The sequence below is a fragment of the Rhyacophila brunnea genome, unplaced genomic scaffold, assembly GCF_057557595.1.
Source record: "Rhyacophila brunnea isolate RB1 unplaced genomic scaffold, BYU_Rbru_1.0 scaffold_2, whole genome shotgun sequence".
NCBI lineage: Eukaryota > Metazoa > Arthropoda > Insecta > Trichoptera > Rhyacophilidae > Rhyacophila > Rhyacophila brunnea.
In genome coordinates this window covers 24,676,662-24,695,549 of record NW_028232859.1, presented here as the reverse complement: position 1 = coordinate 24,695,549, position 18,888 = coordinate 24,676,662, and the positions used below count along the sequence as shown (strand labels likewise).

The 18,888-nt window shown below is 30.9% G+C and overlaps 1 long non-coding RNA gene across 1 annotated transcript; it reads left to right on the top strand.

Annotated features, from left to right (window-relative positions):
• The first annotated feature begins 16,447 nt into the window (after window positions 1-16,447).
• Window positions 16,448-17,852, top strand: LOC147072106 (uncharacterized). Its single transcript, XR_015070706.1, has 3 exons — window positions 16,448-16,535; window positions 16,926-17,131; window positions 17,556-17,852. It is a non-coding gene; the product is annotated as an uncharacterized LOC147072106 (long non-coding RNA).
• Window positions 17,853-18,888: the final 1,036 nt, after the last annotated feature.

The following is an 18,888-nucleotide window of genomic DNA, read 5'->3' as shown; positions in this document are numbered from 1 at the left end:
TATGATATAGGTACTATTTAATCAGTCATTGAGCTAAAATTTAATACTAATTCTTTGTTTGAAAACAAGATTCATTAGACAGTTTTGACTCAATTGCCGAAATATTTTCAGCTTTTGCAAGCTTTTGTGAATTCTTGTGGTACCTCTATTGGGAATCAATGATCTAAGGTATATTATAACAAAACAATAAACCTCGAAAGCTCCGGGTCGTAAAATTTTATATTTCGACCGCCTCAGAACTCGACAGTGTGCCACTGATTACTTGAATGTTTCAATATAAGCATTAAGCTGCAAACTTGCCCTCTCGGTTTGGACCAACACAATTCACTCCAGAATGCTTCCAATGATATAATAAAGTTTAGGAAGCTTGCTATTTAATTTGCTTCAATTCACATCTACGAGTACCTTTCAATGCAGCTTCGATATTTTGTATACAGCTATTGCACACACAAAGCTTGTTTTGTTAAACAATCTATACCAATATTTGCCAACCTGTTTATACCTGCGGACCGGTGAAAATAAAATAAATATTTCGCAGACCACTAACTCAAAATAAAAACCATTAATGTTATTATATAGTATTTTTTCTATTTGATTTTCAGTTTTGTATTGTGATAGACAAAACAGGTTACCAATAAAACTATATTGTTAACAGAAATAATTAGAAACCGATCTGTAAATAAATCGTAATAATGGTGCGAAATCTCTTTAGCTAGAATAGTTTGTTTATTACCATGGCTTTTTTAAATTAGACTACATAGTATATTAGTACATATATGACTTTAGTGTTTTTTTGTGAAGAATTGAAGCGGTGCACTTACATTCATTCGGTTTCTCTGTTTATTTTCATCAATGACATGGCCGAACATGAATATGTAGTCAAAAATTCGGACAATAATTTATGTGATTTTAGTGATATCAAAATCTGGGCCAATATTTGTATTCTATTCCTGTGGGTCTATTCTATATTTATCGACCGCCAAAGTGATAAAGTGATAAATATTATCAAACTTAGGGTAGGTTTCTATCAAAGTATTAGCATTTATTGTGACAATTACAATAAGTTTGTTGTAATTGTTGCAATAATAGCTACATTTTTACATATTCTTTAAATTAATCCATTATCGGTGAAAAAAATTGAAAATGCTTATAGTTATAATATAAATTATATAAAAATAAAATAATTCATAAAATGAAGTGTTATTATTTCTTTATAGCAGTGAAAAGGAGTATTCTGTTGGAGGGAGATAATCGTAGGGTAACCGAAGATAATAGTGTCGGCATGGACAGTAAGTTATCCTTACGATAATAATATGATACTATTAATTACTCGATGAATATTTTTATATAATCAAATATGCTCATTTATAACGTCGTATACAAGAATGATAGTTTCGCCTTATTTAAGCAATCAAAATCTCTCATAGACTAAACAAAGTTAACTTTAAACAAAGTATTTTTAGGTGAGATCAATGTATGGTAAAAAAGTACAGAATGTAATATTTTTACAATTCAATAAAAATGTAATATGAGAATTTACAATGAGTAATATATTGGAATATATTTATAATGAATAACAATCAGACATGTTTATGTTTGTTGTATGCAAGGAAGTACCGAGGTCAAACATGTCGTATGTACAGAATTTATGTAAAATTGATGTGAGTAATCCATACTTAATGCCTTTCCCCGACAAATGCGGTCCAATCACTCAGACTCGTTCCACGCCGCGATCCATTTAATATGAGGTGATTTGCGAAGGGTTGCTGCTGAGTTAATATTCCGACAATTTCGGAATAATGTTTCGGAATTTTATTTTAGGCCTTGGCGGTTATATCGCAATGGCAACTTTAATTTTATTTATATTTGAATTCTTTTTCTGTAGTAATTTCATATTGATTGTAGATGATTGTAGCTTCTAATGATTCCAGTGGTGGTTTTCATCCATACAGTCTGTAGTTTTGGTTGTCACTGAGAAATAAATCCTTTCGGCATTCTCTATTTCAGTGATTACCAATCGGTGTTCCACGATAATTCACAAAATCTCGCACAAACGAATTAGGTACTAATTGAAACTTTTTTAGTACCTAAAAGACTAAAAGTACATTTAAAGTGATCTAAATATTTTAACAGTGTAGTGCTAACTTTGAAAATTTATAAGTAGAGAGAATTTGATATGACGGATATTTTTATAGTAGTTATTGATAAAAGAATAAACATTGAAATACTCAGTTATATCAATGAAAACTATTTACATATGGTTTTAAAGGGTATTATTTATTATTTAATATCATACTGTTGGTGATATCCCATGCTGATAGAAAGTATTGTGCTTACGATTAGATATCTAAGTAGTAAAAAAGATTATTGAAGCAATACGTATATTATAACTTCTGATGCTAATATCCTGTGTATATTTGTAAATGTGTATCAGAATATTAAAAATATATATATATGTGTATATCAGTTAAATGTAGCTTATTTATGTCACTCTATTTTAGTTAAAAGACTGTTGAAAAAGTTGAAAGAATATGTCTCCCTGAATCTTAATGTCAGTAAAGGAGAGTTTGCGCGAGATTTTATAAAATATCTCAGGGATTCCTCTAAATACAAAAAGGTTGGGAATCACTCTATCCAGTATTACTCTATCCAGTCACTTCATGGAGTCGGGTATTTTACCGTCCTCGTCCTTTTTTCCCTAGAAAATTCTGTTGACCAATGGCATTTACAAATTGTTTGCACGTTTACGTGAAATCTGACAACGAAATTGATGTATGCGTTTCAAAAATAATCTGTGAATAACAGAAGGTTGAAAAATACTGTATACACGAAAAAATATTCGGAAACTTTTTATATTCCAATATTTTTGTTTATGTATGGCCAATTTGTTAGAACAATGTTCTAAATTGACAGTTAAAAACTATTTTAGTAAGCATTCGCATAATTTTAATTCAGTTTGGTCCTGTGATTTGTGTCGTGAAAATTATAAATTTTTACAAATAACTATTCTAATATTTAACCCCAAACCCACAAATTCCAACTATGCCACCGATTCTTAAATACTGTTTATTAACAATATAACTATTTTATTAAATTAATTGTTATTAGTATTGAATAGGCACTTCAACATGAAAAACTACATGAATACAAAAACAAAATACAACTTCTCGTACTTAAAATAATATATTACGTTTATATAATTTCAACATACTTAAATCTAGAAACTAACTGTTCATGGAGGTTAGTAAATTGATGTTTCAAATTCAATAATTTTGTATGCATAAGTACTGATTTTTAAAGTAAATTAGCATGAGTTTGGTAGGTAGGTTTATTTAACGAGAGTGTATATTGGCATGAAAATTTCAAAAACTAGGTCAAAAATGGTCGTCGTTTGCCTTTTGAAATGGAAGTACTCATTCATATATTCCAAACAACTTTGTACTCGAAAACCTTTACTTTATTTGAAAATATCGTATCCAGTAGGCATCTCAATATTTGGATAACTTTATTTTGGCGTATGGAATATTTTTTGTAAACGATCATTTGACCTTCGATAGTAATATTATTCTTGTATCGCACATGTCTGTATAAAACTAACGTCAAATTTTCATAGTAATAATATTTTCATATGATCATTATACTCAAATTTATTAAAGATAAAATATACTTCTTCTCTAATGAATTATCCATCAGTGCCTATATTGACAGCTTATAATTCCAGCTATCATGCCATAATATGCCTATTAGAATACATTTATGTCCTAGGTGTTATTAACATGTGAAATATATATATGGTGATATCTTAATATTTTGTAATTGTTATCATTGTCGTCACAATCACAAAATAAAAGAGTTTCTAAATAGAATAGAATAAATGTAAAGTAAGGTATAGTTAAAGCAAAGAGCATGAGACATGAGACATAAGGAAGGGCCGTGAATTACCTAATCTTTTTCAAGCCGAACAATAATTACTTCTGCAACCTCGCAACTGACAACTGTAAAATTTAATTAGAAAACAAGGGATTACACGGCTGAAGGCACGTGCAATCTATGATTTAGGATGTACATAATAAACTACTGGACGCCACACGATCTTAAGACCGTGGAAGATAATATGTAATTATTTAACAGTGTGGAATAAAGTGGGAACAATAAATAAAAGAGCAATTTATATACTTGACAGAAACTATATTATAGCATAAGCAAGAAATTAGAAATACATTAAAAGGTTATTAAGCGGCTCGATATTGAAATTTGGAAATACTAAAATAAATGCAAGCAGCTAAGTTTGAAAAGAAACATTGGAAGAGTAGTGGAATTAAACAATAATAGTTTTAAAATACCAAACTGGAACGATCAGAGGCTTCAAACATGGCGGCTGCAATCGTGCTCCGTTAAGTGACGTCCATGATAAGTGTTGGCTAAACTCAAGCGGAGCACGACTATACTAGACGACAGTCAGAATCAAAAAGCCAAGTTGCTTATTCCACACCTCGCGACGTCCGTTGTTGCCGGAAATTCCATCAGCGACATCTGTCAGATCGCGTATGCTCCATCGACGTGACCATAGATAATCGTCGGGGTTGCCAGAGGTATCAAATTTAGTTATGTTCATTTTGAACATAACAATGGAAATATTAATTTCATTCTCTCAATGATTTTCTTTATATGTAATATCAATAATATGTCTTTAAATAAACAAATAATTCATTATTTCCTATACTACGGAGCTGAAGTACCCGATTTTGCTCGGGTGTGATTTTAAGTTTTATGTATCAGATGGGATGTCGGGTCTGATTTACGGTCAGATATTGGATCTGATGTCAGATTGAATATTGAATCTGATACCTATCAGGTCGGATGTTGGTTTTCGGTTTAGATGTTGGTTCAAGTTAAATTTTGTAAATAGTTCTGACAGCAGAAAAAACCTAGCAAAAGAACACCAGTTCCAAATCTAAACCAAAATGTTTAAACAAACCAAAAACATACATATTCTATACCTATTTTATTACTAGAATTCGTACTCGTTGGTATTAGTCAAATCGTCATATAATTTTTTTTTGTAATATTACATTTTATGATAGGTAATGTTTTATTTGAAGAAACCGTTCATGTTCCTAAGTCAAAAATCTAGAAAAAGTGGAAAAAATGTGTTACTATTAAATGCGCATTTATAATTTAGGATGTTTTCAAATAATATAATAAAATTCAATTGCGATCTCCACAAACGCTATTAGTCATCTCACCAAAATATGGAACAATAGAGCATCACAAGAATCACTGAGAAACTGTAATATTTCAATTTTTCTATATGGTGTTGAATTTTTAACTTTCAGGGAACCCGATGGGAAGAGAATTGATACTTTTTTCTGTCATGTGGTAAGAAGAGATTTGAACAGTGATCTTTGGTGGCGTTGAAGAGAGGAAGTCGCAAGGATACGTGCCTTCTAGATAGAGTGACACTATTACGAAAGTGACCAAGTATATAAACGGAAAAAAATAACGGAAGCAAATAATTGTTCCAAATTTAAGGAAATTGTGGGCAACCCTCGTAAATTTACTGATTATCTTCTTCAAAAATTAGGCAAAACATAATACGAGTATAAAGAAATGTTAATAAATAGCATAATTGCGCGCCTGCTTAAATTTATTGGAATTACAAAACTGACTGATCAAAATCCCAGCTAAAAATACAGATGCAAATAGAATACCATAAGTATATCTCTTTAATTTTTCCGTCATGCTTCATCCATCTATCCGTTGAAAATAAAATAGTGTATAATGTGATTTCTTGATTTGAATGCCAAAAGGATGGGCCAAATTCTGAGTTGTTTTCAATCATCATACAGCCTCGGGTATAGACTGATTCACGAACGACCTGGCTTACGAAAAAACTAAAAAACAAAGAATCAGAATATTAACTATACGGACGGTACAACATTCTCTCCATATAGATACATACAAACCTAGAGCACTGACATCAAAATATGCTCTTAGACATGGGGACACACTTACTTACCCTGTATTAAACTTAATCCTCGAAAAGGTTATCCGTGTCGTAAAATTGAAAGCGAATAGCATAATATTCCATAAATCAATCCAATTAATAGCACTTTTATTTTTAATCAACCATCCAATCCCTAAACCCTTTCAAAGTGGCATTTATTTAAGTAAATTTAACTGCTGAAAATATATATAAACGAAAGTAAAATAAAATACATACCAGTTCTCCACAGTGCACAATGATAATAGCAACCGTATCGTTGGCAGTGATGCTTTTGAAAGGTGCTGTTTTGGTCTCCAAATGCTTCTTAAAAACAAAACAGTCTCAAGAAAAACCAAAATCACTCGTTATAAAACTATTCTGCGTCCAAAATCAACGTCCGGATCAGAATTCAAGACACAAAGCAAACAGCATGAGAGAATGATATATTTGTTTGAAATACAGTCCTACGAAGAATTTTTAAAATAATTACAATATATTATTATCCACTCTTCTTATATTCCTCAGTTTTACGTATGTACTTATATTTTTCGAATGTTTTGTACCTCGCAGGTCTTGAAGACTATAATTTTACGAGCGATTATCTCTACCTTGATTTGTGAGATCTACCTATTTTCATTTTCGGTTTGAATCAAACTCGATTACATCGAATGCTGTCGATTATTCCATTTTTAATTATTGAATGTTATCCTGAGACCCAAACAGAGTTTCGCGGAACCCTCTGGGCTCCACAAGGCATTTTAGGAGCTCCGCGAGAATTTTCAAGAGCAAGCAACCAATTTGGTAAAAATATTTGGAGTAAATAAGGTTTAACGTGGCCTATTTTTAAACAATCAAGAACAAAGTAAAAAATGAGAGTTGTCCGTAATGAAGCTCACCACCTATTTATTACACACTGTTGATTTTATTTCTATCAAAGCGATCAAAATTTAGACGATAATGTTATAGTCACTGAACAGAAATTATATATTATTTATTGTAAATTGTATTTATTGACCTAACAATTTGTTGTATACAAAAAGTAAAAATAAAATCTCGTCAAAACTTTCGCCTGCGGCGCTAACACAGCGTTTGCTTTAACACTACCAAATCTTGTAATATATTAAAAGATGGCATTTTTGCTATGCAAATGATGCATGATGACACGCAAAAGTGGCTCAGTATATCACTCTTTACTCCCCACTACTTCATATGTACATTTTATAATTTTCCTACCCGAAGCTTAACATTTGTCGGCATGGTAGGAATTTCTATAAGAATAAGATTTCCGCCAAGCAGAACATGTTAGGATGTTATACCCAGCATGCACTTTACTATGCGACGCTATGATACTAAGTTTCTGTATATCTATTATTCGTGTATGTTATGTGATTACGCGGAGGTACAAAAAGGATAAATAGGTACTTGCGTTATAGGTTAGTACTATCCTGGGAGGTCACTTTTGAATAAAGTAAGTAATCAAAGACATCTCTAAAACAAAACCTAACAAAAGATTATTCAAACTACGTATACAGTCACCAGTTTAAATGAAACATACTAATAAATATTAATAAGATAGGTACACTTTTTACCCGTTAGCTTAATAATGTTCAGTTATGTTTGATTCTTTAATCCATAAAAAGAGTTTCTCGACTTGGCGTATATTTCGTGTACCGGTAGTGTTTTATGATATCCCGCCAAAAAATGCTGACGGCTATAACTCGATTTATTATAACCTACATCTCTTACTGGATGCCGAAAACGTAAATTATTCAAATAATGAAATGTTCACTGTAACCCACAAAGAGCATGTCGGTTGAAATTTCACTGACATAAAAATCTAAACGTAAAATTATTATTTCATTTTCATAAATATTATGTGAACTGAAATTCTTTTATTATTGAAATACATCCTTATCTTAAAATTTAGATGAATAATATACTATCAAAATGTAGATTCCAACCAAAATATTGTACTTAAATAATTGTCAAGTAACTACCCACATAATCGGTGCTTCTGTATAAAAGTTTTTTTTTTAAATATATATTATGTGTTGATAATTATTTACAAGTCCGAAACGTCTAGTATTCAAATAGTTTCAGTTATCAGTTCTTAATTTTGTCAATAATTGACAATAAGTAAATTAAAATTATAGGTACTTATTATAAAACATAGTAAAGTAAATTCACTTATTGGTATACCATAGCTGTAATAAAAAAAATATTTCTGAGTACAAAATAAATTAATGTACCAAAAAAATATGTTATAATTTCAATTTACTTTTTTCAATTTTGTTTTTTCCTAATAGCATGTCTAATACGAGTCTGGTTGGTATACGTCTCTAATATATTCTAATCAATTTAGTTTCAATACAGTGAATATTAATAAACGTAACTACAAATTTTGATTTACTTAATAATTAAAATCAATCACATAACTTTCATGGCGTTCGATTGACAATTTAATGAATTCCGTCGAGACTTCTATTAATCCATTAATATTTTTTTAATCAAAACTTCTTCAACCAATGAACATTACCAAAATTGGACAAATTGGTTTTTTTTTTGCTTTATCTTTTATTTTAATTAATTGAACTTTATAGCATAAATTAACGTACATTCTGTTTTCCATTCGAGGTTTTCGGGTATTCCTTTTGTTTATATTTTAATGATAAATGTGCTCTGAAATGTGAACAAAGGTAAATATTATTTTTCTACGGGGAAAACATGATGAACTTTTTGTTTCTTTGACATATTCGAATATAAAGCAACTTCCATTATGATATGGCATCAGATATGACAAAAATTAAATTTGGATTTTTGTACAATTTTCTTTGTGTTTCAATTACTTAGGAATTCCATATTTTTCAACATACTATATGTGTAATTTGTATTTTAAGCCGTTCATAAAAATGTCTTTTTAGCTTAGTGAGATGAGAAAAAATGTTTTATTTTTATGCTTGACTTTCATCAATCATCAACATTTTAAATAACTCTCAAAGTGATTCTTTTTTGTAGAAATGTTTGAAAGCTACAACAATTTTCGAATACAATAATAATACTATTAATAAAATTACTATTATTTATTTATTTATTAAAGAATACAATACATTGTGGACATAATAAATCTGAATTCAAGACGTACACAACATGAGATTTACATCATAACAAATATTACAATATAAAATATAATAATAACAGAAAACCAAATTAAACCAAAACATACTTAAGTACAATTTAATACAGAAAAATAAAATTTTGAAAACAAAAAACATACATTGTTACTAATCTTGCACCCCTCGCATGATGGGTGTCTAATAGTGCCTGATAGGCTTGACACGATGGTTCCCATCCAGAATAAATCATGGCTGCGACCACGTAGGTAATTGGCAGGCGCATGTAAATTCAAATTTATTAGGACACCAGGATTGGAAACCATCCCTCGCGCTAACAAGCAAAAGTGTTTCAAGAGAATAAGAGACCGACGAGATTTAAGAGAGTGAAAAGTAAGCATCCCTTGTAGAAAGGTAGTCGGAAAATAATCATTTGACAAATTATTGAAAGGAAAATAGTTAAATGTCTTAAAATAAAGACATCGAAGAAATTTCTTCTGGACGCGTTCTAAAATAAGATTATAGGAAACTTCATAAGGACACCAGATAATCGACCCATATTCAAGAATGCTACGCACTAATGAGACGTAGAGTGTACGTAATACATTTGGATTCTTGAATGGCTTGGATTGTCGCATGATGAATCCTAGAAGCTTACTCGCACATTAACTTTGTACATAGTCATTTAAAACAGTATAATATAGCGAATAGATTTTAATGTGACAGTAATAAAATAATAATATTCAACTCTTCTTTTTATCGGCCACCATCAAGGCAATCTTTCCTCATGATCTGCTAGCCGGAACAGTTTAGTGGAGGTTCACTCCTACCAGTCATACTAGTTTTAAAGCCAAGAGAACGCGGCATCTTCCTCTACTCTCATAATATGGCTGTGGTACTGTAGTTTTCTGGTTTTGGTGCTACGCATAACTTCTTGATCCTTTTAGATTCGATTAAAAACGTTAACATTTGTCACACAGTCAGTCCAAGGAATTTTGAGGAAGGGTCTATACAACCACACCTTAAAAGGCTCAACTCTCCGCGATATATCCTAAATTAGTGTCTATATATCCATACCATAGAAAAGGATTGAGATAGCAGTCTTGGATTATTGAAAAAAAATTAACAAGCATAGCTTCCTTCATTTTTTTAATTGTATAAACAATATTAAAAGGTCATTTACTTTATTTTTAGTCTTCACAGTTTTTTGTCTAAAAATATTGGGAGAATGAGAGAGTTTAATTTTGAATCGATGCTTATAATATTACACACTCTTCTCTTTTACAAATCAAAATTCTTTAAACCAACATCAGTACAGTATTTTCAGGTTGTTACAAAATTAGATGGTGATAAATTTTAATTTATCTTTGACTTAATTATGTAATAAATTAACCGTCTAAAGATTACATCTTATCCTCGTATGAAACTAGTAAATATAAAAAAAATGATATCTTAGTATAACTTTCCCACAAATTTGTAAATGTGATTTTTTAACGATTATAATTATGTTTTTCGAGTGTGTCGACTATTCATATCCATTTAGAGATTTCGACGATTTATTTTGTATAGATATGTTTACGCTCACGATAGCCGAGCGGTTACGCGTCAGGCCTATAATGATGGCATGGGTCCCGGATTTGGTAAATTCATGTTTTCCCATATGTCTTTGGACTCAGAGTATTGACCTAAAGGTTAAGCATGTGGCTAGTATCTTTTTCTCGTAAAAAATCAAAATCTGTTAATACAACCTCCATTCTCTTATGAGCCGATGTTATGATTTTCTTTAGCTCAAATTACATTGGCAGATTTTCAGGCCAACCATCTAGCCTAACCGTCTGCCACGATCGACTCTGATCGTAAAATGTCACTTTTGAGTCGTTCTCTGTAGTCGTGACCATATTGGAAATTTCCTATTTTGGGCATGATCGTGGCGAAGGTTACCGAGGACGTACAAAAATATCCGAATTGACATTGCGCTTCCAAGAGTGGCCGCCTGAGCGTATTCTGGACTGATTTTGACAAATTTAACGTTTACATAATGAAGGCTCCGGACATTATTCATTATTTTAACAGACAATAATAATACAAAACAAAAATAATACTATAGTAAATATAATCAGCAACTCGTTACGTGTCTAAATTTCATGTGTTCACATTATCAACTGAGCGTATATTACTAACCAATCAAATCAAGCGCCAATATAATTGAGTTGGTAGCTGAATTATTGTTCCGTGTAATTGCTATTTAAAGTTGACGATTGCTCACTACGATCGTTGAATCTGGTTGGATCTGCGAGTTTGCTGGTGTAATTAGATTTTAAGGATCGAACATAGTTTAAAAAAATGATTTTTTTTCTTTTATTTCTTTAAAAACTTGTTTTTATAATACAAGTTAATATTAAAAAGTTAATATTTAATACTATTTTTAAATAAGTCTGAACCATAGATGTATTTTATTTAAATATTATAATTCAATACATCATTTCACCTAAATACGTTCTGTGATCATCAGGTGGGACTTTACAATAACCTCGTTGTTCAATTGAAATTCAATAAATTCGAACAGAATGCAATGGAGTTAGAATATAAAATTTATGAGCGAATAAATTTCCTAAAAGCGTATGGCAGCTTCACTTTCAAATTGATCGATTTCAAATTCCACCCCTATTTTTATTAAATAAATTTTATCTCGTTATTTCATCATTCTTTTTTTATAATGTTGTCAGATTTAGATTATTCATTTTTATTCAATTCTATTTTATATAGTATCAGTGTTATAATAAGTCAAAACACCGAGTAAATATATTTTTATTATTATGTATTATTGTTATAATTATTTGTCAGTTTTAAAAAATATATACATTATGATTCAATCTAATATTATTATTTTTATAATAAATATGCATTGACCCTTTAAAACACAACCTTAAGTAGCGCCCTTAACAACTTCATAAAATCGGCAACACGGTGTGAAAGAAACATTATAAAGGAGACTGTATGTATAGAGTTGGCAACAGTAAAATTCGGTAACTTAACCCAATAACTAACAGAAATAATTGGTAGTATAATTAATATTAGACTGAGAATTTATTATACGCGACCAAAATTTTATAAATTAATAAAATCTCAATGCTTGATGAAGTGCAGTTATTCCCTATTTTTTTGAATGACGGGATCTTTGAAACATTTTGTAAAATCTTGAAGAACATGAGACCTTGTTGATACTTCATAAATTACCAAAGTCGAGATAAAATTTTCGCATAAAACAATAAACGTAAATTTTACCTAGTATTAGTAATACAGTTTCAAATTTTACGTGGGTACATTCAATATATTATATATTCTACTATTTATTGTAACTATCATTTTTGAATTTTTAATAATATGTAAACAGACATGAACTGCGTATTAGTGCATTTAACCATAAAATATAGAAAAATCTACGATGTGTCGCTGTAACGTTAATGTTCTAGTGCTAAATGTTTTGATAAAAATAAAATGAGCAGTGCGTAGTAGGCGGTGACATTCATTACTGAAATCTGTATGCCTTCATTCCTTAGTACTATAAAAATTCCCTTCATAAGAATAACTCCTACTACTGTAATAATATTTACGATACGATGTCTAACGAAGTTCTATCATCAAAACTCTACATTGTTTAAAAATAGGGCACCTTAAAGATTTTTTTCTCTTCAAGCAAAATGGTTTCAAGTTTACGTTTTTTCGAAAACTTTTACGAATTATCGCGGAGCCCCCGATACAGCTCGCAGAACCCTAGTTGGAAATCAATGATGTAGGTGAGAATAAATTTAATATAACTGGCACACGATCAGAAATCGTACTACCCTTTGGTCGGTAGCCTTCGGTATCACGTTAAAGCAAGAAATAGAAAAGGATTAATCTCTTATTATTATCATGATTTTTCTAAGAATTGAGTCATTTATAATAAATGAGCAGCATGGATTTAGAGCAGGCCGTTCAAAGGAAACAAACCTGATAGTATTTACTGATTATGTGTCATCAGTACTAGATAGAGACAGCAAGGTTGACTGTTCTTACAATGATTTCTCGAAAGCATTTGACAGAGTAGATCACGATATTCTAATGGAAAACTCCAACGTATTGGATTGTCTGATCGATTTTTCAGATTATTCGGGAGTTATTTTAATAATCGTCAACAATACGTATCGTACGGCCTTTATCAGTCACAGACATGTGTTAACAATTTCTGGTGTATCTCAGGGCTCGAACTTGGCGCCATTGCTGTTCACGATTTTTATAAATGTCATAGCATTGGTAATTAAATATGCTTTGTTTTTGTTGTTTGCTGATGACTTGAAACTCTTCATGGAAGTTGTCACCCTGGACGATTGTCGTCAACTTCAACTTGATATAGATAATATATTAGATTGGAGCAGGCGTAACAAACTGGACTTCAATAAATGCAATGTTTTATCGTTTACTAAAGCCTCACGACTATTGTTTTTCCAGTATTCGGTGCATGGCAGAGTTTTCTCGTGAATATCGTCTGTAAGGGATCTTGGCATTATGTTTGACAGTAAACTGACGTTTAGTGGTCATATAGATACCATTTGTAAAAAGGCGCTAAAAATGTTGGGCTTTGTCTTGCGTACTTCCCGGGTCTTTTCGGATGTTACGGTACTAAAAGTTCTCTATAACTCCTTAGTTAGAAGCAGACTTAAGAGTGGGTATATCGTTTGGGCCCCGCATCAGTTGAAGTACGGCCTTATGGTGGAGAGAGTCCAAAAGAAAATTTTGAGGCTCCTTTACTTTCGGCTGTATGGATATTATCCGTGGCTCTATCCGACTGACTTTCTCTTAGGTATGCTAACATACAATAGCTCAAAGTTTAGAAGGGATCTTTATTTAGCTATATATTTTTTTCCGACTTATACGCGGCGTAAATATGAACTCTGCCATTCTTGGTGGTGTTGGGCTCTGTGTCTCTGATAATTACAGTGCAGGTGCAGAACTAACCTGCCATTAGTGATGCCAATTGGGAGAGCAATAACCATGTTTAATGAAATCGCTTCGAATATTGATATATTCCACTTACGTGAGGGTGAATTTAAGTGTACGTTGTTTTATAAGTTTCTAAGATAGGGTCTATCAATAGTTCACTCTGTGTGCTTCCATTTACTTTTATTTTATTTTATTTTATTTCTCGCCTTATTTTATTACTTATTGTATTATTAACTCACATTTCTCTGTATTTTTATTTTTAAAAAATGTTAATACTTATTTTATGTCATTTTGTGAACGCATTTTATGTAAAATACATAAATTTTAATTTGAATTTGAAAAATCACAAAGCATCAGTGTACTAAAAATACAGTAAGTAATACAATTTATATACACACACATTAAAATAAATAAAACCTTTTTTTTTATTACTTTCATTAGAATGTATCAATACATCCTACATTTTTATAAAATATTTTACGATCCATCAATTCGTGATCATAAAAATTGAGTTCGTAAACATTTTATTTATTTTATTGGTAATGTACTTTATAGTATATAGAATAATTACTGAAGCTATGAATATTTAAATATATGTATTATATCAAAATTAGTTGTAAGGAATTCCTAATATTAACAACGTAAATGAATTTATTATTGTATGCGTACTTGTAAGACACTACACTACACATCCCACCGCAAAAATGCAAGCATTTTTTATTGTAAAATAAAAATTTTAGGAAATGCTTTACATCTATCTCAAAAAGTTAAAACCTGTTAAAAAAACAAATAAGTACTCAAAAACTATGTATCTATAATATTGTATAATATAAGATTGGTATCAATCTGACTGACATTTTTAATTGGTTATTGGTCAATTAGGTCAAACTGAAAATATTCCTCAGAATAAAACCGGTCTTCAGTTAAAAGTTATAACTTACTTGTAAAAACCATAAAATACGCATTATAATTCATAGGTCTATTATTCAAATGTGTGTTTATTTATAACTACATAAGTAGATTATTGCATTTTAAAAATGCAACATTGTCTTTATGTTACTTTTAAACCCCATTTAGTCACCTGGTATTCTATTGTTACCCAAGAGCTTTCAGTTGTACAGAACGACTAAAAAGGTTTTCTAACCAGATATACGGCGCCCGTCTATAAAAAATGTCTGCACGATCCTTCCATATACGGAGAAAAGCCCATCCAACCTCTCTTACTGCACATTCCCGTTGGATGTGCATTCGGGAGCGTAGAGATGCGATGACACACGTCCAACTGTGGCCGCACACTCAGCCGGAGCCTTATGGCCGTTTCGTGATTGTGTGAGAAAATCTCGAAATTTACGATCTCACGTATGGGTTACGGGTCCAGCGTTTCCCATTTCATGGATATAATAATTCACCGTGCCACGGCAGAGAAAATATAAACAGTCCCAAAATAACGAGGACATTTAACCGCCCCCACACGTTCTCCCTCACCTATTTATTGTGAATAATTGTAAATTACAACTAAATTAATGCTCAATTGAATATAGCATGCAATGGTTCTGAGAAAATCTCGTGGCACCTTAACTAGTGATGAATTAAGGTGAAGGAGAAAACGGGCTGCTTACCTGAGAGTTATCAGTAAAGGCTTGTTCAGACTGATCGAGTGATTTAGTCGAGTAACGAGTGATTTGGTAAATAAACGTGTCGGAAGAGACAAATTTAGTCGAGTAGTTTAGTAAAATCATCAGTCCAGTCGATCCATTTTATTCTATTATTTCGGCTGAGTAGCGACCCCCACTACCTCTCACTAAATACTAAACAAGCCACGAAACAAGTTTGAACAGGCGAGTTCATTAGTCGACGACTGCCGTAAAAATGGCACAGCGTTGGAGCGAAGATACTACTTGAAATAATATAACTTATAATTATACTTCAATGCGACAAACATTAAGGGCACACATGCTTACCTAGAGTTTCTGTTTTTTCATTTAAAGTTGAACTATGACATTGAATACTAGGTATGATTTTTAAAGTGAAAGTGATATTATGTTACATCTCTTTTACGCATGCTAATATGATTAAAAAGTTTTTCTTTCTCTTTCTGTCACATTCGAATTTGATTACCAAAGTTTAAACATTTACTATGCGTATTAGCTGACGTGCTTCGTCGTTTACAAATTATAACATGAATTTAAAAAATATATGTATTTATAATATTAAATATATTTTATAATGTACACAGATTTTTTTAACAACTATATTATATATACTTTTATTTATTTGTCGCATATTCAAAATGTTCTTGCTATATTAAAATCTTTTTTTTAGCCGGCCAAGTAAATCCGTATTTTTGGCCATAGACTAATAGAAAAAACTCTCTGCTGTCAGATTATGTTGATAGCAAATTGCAAGATACCTAACGAAGGAATTGTGTTTTATATCAGGAATAAGAAACACTATCTGTAAGTACAATATTATGTTATTTATTACTGTAGTAGTATTCTGTGTGTTTTGCATATATTATTCAAGTGTTAATTTATTGTTTTCTTAGTCTACACATACTTTCAATGTTTCATAATTCCGACTACTTTTTTTGAGGTTAGTTGCGTGGTTAGTTTAGAGGTTATTGCGAGAATGCCTGTGATTTCATATTTATTTGTTTGATATAATCTAAGGCGTTCTAGTTGTTATTAAACATGTTACCTACCTGATTACTTTATTTTAGTTAATCAATCTTTTTTGATGCTTTGTATTATCACTAATCCGTTTTAATTACCATTCTTCAAACAGTCGCACACTATAAAAGATTAAAAATCACACTATTAACAGTTCATATGTTATGTTTTTTGCAGATGGAGAAAATGTCTACCGAGATCTTTGCTTGTCGACGGTTTCATATGAATAAGATGGAATGAAATAAATCTTTTAATTAATAATGAAATAAATCCGACTTTCGGCGTAGGATTCGAACATGGCGTGATTCATATAATATTATTTATGACGTAGACCATCAAGCATATAAACCCATTTTATAGATTTAATAGTACAATTACAAAAGGTAAATATAAAGTGACTAATGTTTGTAACCTATAGCTATATCTATCTCGCATACATATTTAAAAAATAAAACAATTTTATAATTACATTTTTGCACTAAATTTATTATCGATAATGATATAAAAGTTGCTAAATTGATTCATAATATTATAAAATATAATATAATTTTGCATATCAGTTACTTGTATCATATCAGGTATGTCATTTGGTAGAGCTTACTCTCCAAGTCTTTTCTTTTTCATCCTCAATATCACTTTGATATTAGAAACATTGTCTTTCTAACACCATTTCAAAGACTTTAAGTTTTCTAGATGCTGTATATTAATTCTTCTCTTCGGCTATATCTGCATCTTAGTTGCAGCATATGGATACAATGCGGCGCCTCCAAGAATCTCTGTCACTCTAGTTTTTTTGCATCGTTCCAGGTCATACTAGCAGCCCGTAACTCCGCCAGATATGCTATATAGATAGTATTTAGCGGCCATCCAGGACGCCGGAATCCGGTTGGCTTGAAGAACAGGCAAACCAGATTGGGATTCTCTTCAGGCACTCGCAGCACGTGGCCGGGCCAGGTACAAAGTTGCGTATTCACTCTCAACGTGATGCGAGGCTATTTGGTGCGTTCTTTTATCTCCCGTTACTTCTAAAATTACCGCACACCCAGTATCCGTCGTAAACATCTGTTCTCGAAGCTCAGTATACGGTTGCTCGGAGCCTTTGTAAGGTGCCATGACATAAAAACTAGTAAGATATTTAAAATAGCTGCTAGAATGAATACATTGTTGAAAGGAAATGAAAACTGATAATATGATATATCAATTAATTTGTCCATCTGAAGTTGTAGATATCAGTTAATAATTATGTGTTATACCAGTAATTAAATGCTGACTTCAAATGAAAATTGTCAATTAAATATTGAAATAATATATTACCAGTTTTGATTTTTTTAAGTACTATACTATATCCATGGTTCATATTACAATGTCATAGTAAAACTTAGAAGAATAAAATATGTCGTAAGACGAAATCAATCTTGGGGTTTTAATATAAGTTAAATAAATAGTACACAGCTAATTTGTTATTACTTTGAATACATGCCATGTCTTTACATCAATAAAAAACAGAAAAACAATTTAATAATGTATAAATATTTATATAAGACTTAACAACGGCTGACATCTACTTAGACACGATAAGCTCCATTTAATTTCCTCTTATTTTAAAATTCACCAAGATATATCCTAATAAGTAGGTAAGTATATTACATTTGTACATATAATAAGTAAATCAAGTACAAAATTAAATTACTATTGAAGCAGTATATATGGACCCCACAGAGTAATTAACAATATAATAATTTATATAATTATATCGGGTATATACTATATTGACACATTTTAATGAAGTCTATTTTTCTTGGTACCTACGTTCAATGATAAATGTTGTTTTATATTGTAACATAAACAATGGTAATATGCATTGATCTTTCTGATTTTTAAACTGTGATATCTATTTTATATATCTATTGATTTCTATGTGTATAATTGATACATTATTTATTTCAAATACAATACAATACAATTTAAAAACTAACAGTAAATAATATAGAAAGCGTCATGTTGTTCAGTTGGAATTTCTACTAGGAAATTCTATCCAATCCAAATCCAATTTTTACTAGGTGGGTACTTGTAGGTCAGCTATTTTTTGAATAAAATGAATCCCTTAAAAAACATGAAATAAGAATAGAATGATAAATAT